This window comes from Idiotropiscis lumnitzeri, unplaced genomic scaffold (assembly GCF_059441095.1).
Source record: "Idiotropiscis lumnitzeri isolate Australia: NSW breed Sydney's pygmy pipehorse unplaced genomic scaffold, RoL_Ilum_1.0 HiC_scaffold_135, whole genome shotgun sequence".
NCBI classification, from domain to species: Eukaryota; Metazoa; Chordata; class Actinopteri; order Syngnathiformes; family Syngnathidae; genus Idiotropiscis; species Idiotropiscis lumnitzeri.
The window spans coordinates 207,742-212,850 of record NW_028283673.1 but is presented as its reverse complement, the minus strand read 5'-3'; positions in this window follow the sequence as shown (position 1 = coordinate 212,850).

Below are 5,109 nucleotides of genomic sequence, written 5' to 3'. Positions count from 1 at the left end.
GAGGCATTATCTCATAAGGGAAATATTGGACAATCAAATTAATGACTGCCCAGGCTTCAGGATGTCTTTTTACACTATATAAAGGTGGAAATTTACATTGGAAACGTTTGGTTTAGGTGTTATATAAGTTTGTTTTTTTAGTGCTGAAAATGCATTTTCAGCTCGCACTGTACACATTTGCTATGTGAGGCATTATCTCATAAGGGAAATACTGGACAATCAAATTAATGACTTCCCAGGCTTCAGGATGCCTTTTTACACTATATAAAGGTGGAAATTTACATTGGAAACGTTTGGTTTAGCTGTTATAAAAGTTTGGTTTTTTTAGTGCTGAAAATTCATTGTCTGCTGGCGCTGTACACTTTTTCTAAGTGTTGCAATATCTCATGAAGGAAATACTGGACAATCAAATTAATGACTTTCCAGGCTCCAGGATGCCTTTCTACACTATATAAAGGTGGAAATTTACATTGGAAACGTTTGGTTTAGCTGTTATAAAAGTTTGGTTTTTTAGTGCTGTAAATGCATTTTCAGCTCGCGCTGTACACATTTGCTATGAGAGGCATTATCTCATAAGGGAAATATTGGACAATCATATTAATGACTGCCCAGGCTTCAGGATGTCTTTTTACACTATATAAAGGTGGAAATTTACATTGGAAACGTTTAGTTTAGCTGTTAATGAAGTATCGTTTTTTTAGTGCTGAAAATTCATTGTCTACTGGCGCTGTACACTTTTTCGAAGTGTTGCAATATCTCATGAAGGAAATACTGGACAATCAAATTAATGACTTTCCAGGCTTCAGGATGCCTTTCTACACTATATAAAGGTGGAAATTTACATTGGAAACGTTTGGTTTAGCTGTTATAAAAGTTTGGTTTTTTAGTGCTGTAAATGCATTTTCAGCTCGCGCTGTACACATTTGCTATGAGAGGCATTATCTCATAAGGGAAATATTGGACAATCAAATTAATGACTGCCCAGGCTTCAGGATGTCTTTTTACACTATATAAAGGTGGAAATTTACATTGGAAACGTTTGGTTTAGCTGTTATAAAAGTTTGGTTTTTTAGTGCTGAAAATGCATTTTCAGCTCGCACTGTACACATTTGCTATGTGAGGCATTATCTCATAAGGGAAATACTGGACAATCAAATTAATGACTTCCCAGGCTTCAGGATGCATTTTTACACTCTATAAATGTGGAAATTTACATTGGAAACGTTTGGTTTAGCTGTTATAAAAGTTTGTTTTTTTAGTGCTGTAAATGCATTTTCAGCTCGCGCTGTACACATTTGCTATGTGAGGCATTATCTCATAAGGGAAATACTGGACAATCAAATTAATGACTGCCCAGGCTTCAGGATGTCTTTTTACACTATATAAAGGTGGAAATTTACATTGGAAACGTTTGGTTTAGCTGTTACAAAAGTTTGGTTTTTTAGTGCTGAAAATGCATTTTCAGCTCGCACTGTACACATTTGCTATGTGAGGCATTATCTCATAAGGGAAATACTGGACAATCAAATTAATGACTTCCCAGGCTTCAGGATGCCTTTTTACACTCTATAAATGTGGAAATTTACATTGGAAACGTTTGGTTTAGCTGTTAATGAAGTTTCGTTTTTTTAGTGCTGAAAATTCATTGTCTGCTGGCGCTGTACACTTTTTCTAAGTGTTGCAATATCTCATGAAGGAAATACTGGACAATCAAATTAATGACTTTCCAGGCTTCAGGATGCCTTTCTACACTATATAAAGGTGGAAATTTACATTGGAAACGTTTAGTTTAGCTGTTAATGAAGTTTCGTTTTTTTAGTGCTGGAAATTCATTGTCTGCTGGCGCTGTACACTTTTTCTAAGTGTTGCAATATCTCATGAAGGAAATACTGGACAATCAAATTAATGACTTTCCAGGCTTCAGGATGCCTTTCTACACTATATAAAGGTGGAAATTTACATTGGAAACGTTTAGTTTAGCTGTTAATGAAGTTTCGGTTTTTTAGTGCTGAAAGTTCATTGTCTGCTGGCGCTGTACACTTTTTCTAAGTGTTGCAATATCTCATGAAGGAAATACTGGACAATCAAATTAATCACTTTCCAGGCTTCAGGATGCCTTTCTACACTATATAAAGGTGGAAATTTACATTGGAAACGTTTGGTTTAGCTGTTATAAAAGTTTGTTTTTTTAGTGCTGTAAATGCATTTTCAGCTCGCGCTGTACACATTTGCTATGTGAGGCATTATATCATAAGGGAAATACTGGACAATCAAATTAATGACTTCCCAGGCTTCAGGATGCCTTTTTACACTCTATAAATGTGGAAATTTACATTGGAAACGTTTGGTTTAGCTGTTAATGAAGTTTCGTTTTTTTAGTGCTGAAAATTCATTGTCTGCTGGCGCTGTACACTTTTTCTAAGTGTTGCAATATCTCATGAAGGAAATACTGGACAATCAAATTAATGACTTTCCAGGCTTCAGGATGCCTTTCTACACTATATAAAGGTGGAAATTTACATTGGAAACGTTTGGTTTAGCTGTTATAAAAGTTTGGTTTTTTAGTGCTGTAAATGCATTTTCAGCTCGCGCTGTACACATTTGCTATGAGAGGCATTATCTCATAAGGGAAATATTGGACAATCAAATTAATGACTGCCCAGGCTTCAGGATGTCTTTTTACACTATATAAAGGTGGAAATTTACATTGGAAACGTTTGGTTTAGCTGTTATAAAAGTTTGTTTTTTTAGTGCTGTAAATGCATTTTCAGCTCGCGCTGTACACATTTGCTATGAGAGGCATTATCTCATAAGGGAAATATTGGACAATCAAATTAATGACTGCCCAGGCTTCAGGATGTCTTTTTACACTATATAAAGGTGGAAATTTACATTGGAAACGTTTAGTTTAGCTGTTAATGAAGTTTCGTTTTTTTAGTGCTGGAAATTCATTGTCTGCTGGCGCTGTACACTTTTTCTAAGTGTTGCAATATCTCATGAAGGAAATACTGGACAATCAAATTAATGACTTTCCAGGCTTCAGGATGCCTTTCTACACTATATAAAGGTGGAAATTTACATTGGAAACGTTTGGTTTAGCTGTTATAAAAGTTTGGTTTTTTAGTGCTGTAAATGCATTTTCAGCTCGCGCTGTACACATTTGCTATGAGAGGCATTATCTCATAAGGGAAATATTGGACAATCAAATTAATGACTGCCCAGGCTTCAGGATGTCTTTTTACACTATATAAAGGTGGAAATTTACATTGGAAACGTTTAGTTTAGCTGTTAATGAAGTTTCGTTTTTTTAGTGCTGGAAATTCATTGTCTGCTGGCGCTGTACACTTTTTCTAAGTGTTGCAATATCTCATGAAGGAAATACTGGACAATCAAATTAAAGACTTTCCAGGCTTCAGGATGCCTTTTTACACTATATAAAGGTGGAAATTTACATTGGAAACGTTTGGTTTAGCTGTTATAAAAGTTTGGTTTTTTAGTGCTGTAAATGCATTTTCAGCTCGCGCTGTACACATTTGCTATGAGAGGCATTATCTCATAAGGGAAATATTGGACAATCAAATTAATGACTGCCCAGGCTTCAGGATGTCTTTTTACACTATATAAAGGTGGAAATTTACATTGGAAACATTTAGTTTAGCTGTTAATGAAGTTTCGTTTTTTTAGTGCTGAAAATTCATTGTCTGCTGGCGCTGTACACTTTTTCTAAGTGTTGCAATATCTCATGAAGGAAATACTGGACAATCAAATTAAAGACTTTCCAGGCTTCAGGATGCCTTTTTACACTATATAAAGGTGGAAATTTACATTGGAAACGTTTGGTTTAGCTGTTATAAAAGTTTGGTTTTTTAGTGCTGTAAATGCATTTTCAGCTCGCGCTGTACACATTTGCTATGAGAGGCATTATCTCATAAGGGAAATATTGGACAATCAAATTAATGACTGCCCAGGCTTCAGGATGTCTTTTTACACTATATAAAGGTGGAAATTTACATTGGAAACATTTAGTTTAGCTGTTAATGAAGTTTCGTTTTTTTAGTGCTGAAAATTCATTGTCTGCTGGCGCTGTACACTTTTTCTAAGTGTTGCAATATCTCATGAAGGAAATACTGGACAATCAAATTAAAGACTTTCCAGGCTTCAGGATGCCTTTTTACACTATATAAAGGTGGAAATTTACATTGGAAACGTTTGGTTTAGCTGTTATAAAAGTTTGTTTTTTTAGTGCTGTAAATGCATTTTCAGCTCGCGCTGTACACATTTGCTATGAGAGGCATTATCTCATAAGGGAAATATTGGACAATCAAATTAATGACTGCCCAGGCTTCAGGATGTCTTTTTACACTATATAAAGGTGGAAATTTACATTGGAAACGTTTGGTTTAGCTGTTATAAAAGTTTGGTTTTTTAGTGCTGTAAATGCATTTTCAGCTCGCGCTGTACACATTTGCTATGAGAGGCATTATCTCATAAGGGAAATATTGGACAATCAAATTAATGACTGCCCAGGCTTCAGGATGTCTTTTTACACTATATAAATGTGGAAATTTACATTGGAAACGTTTGGTTTAGCTGTTATAAAAGTTTGTTTTTTTAGTGCTGTAAATGCATTTTCAGCTCGCGCTGTACACATTTGCTATGTGAGGCATTATCTCATAAGGGAAATACTGGACAATCAAATTAATGACTGCCCAGGCTTCAGGATGTCTTTTTACACTATATAAAGGTGGAAATTTACATTGGAAACGTTTGGTTTAGCTGTTATAAAAGTTTGGTTTTTTAGTGCTGAAAATGCATTTTCAGCTCGCACTGTACACATTTGCTATGTGAGGCATTATCTCATAAGGGAAATACTGGACAATCAAATTAATGACTTCCCAGGCTTCAGGATGCCTTTTTACACTCTATAAATGTGGAAATTTACATTGGAAACGTTTGGTTTAGCTGTTAATGAAGTTTCGTTTTTTTAGTGCTGAAAATTCATTGTCTGCTGGCGCTGTACACTTTTTCTAAGTGTTGCAATATCTCATGAAGGAAATACTGGACAATCAAATTAATGACTTTCCAGGCTTCAGGATGCATTTTTACACT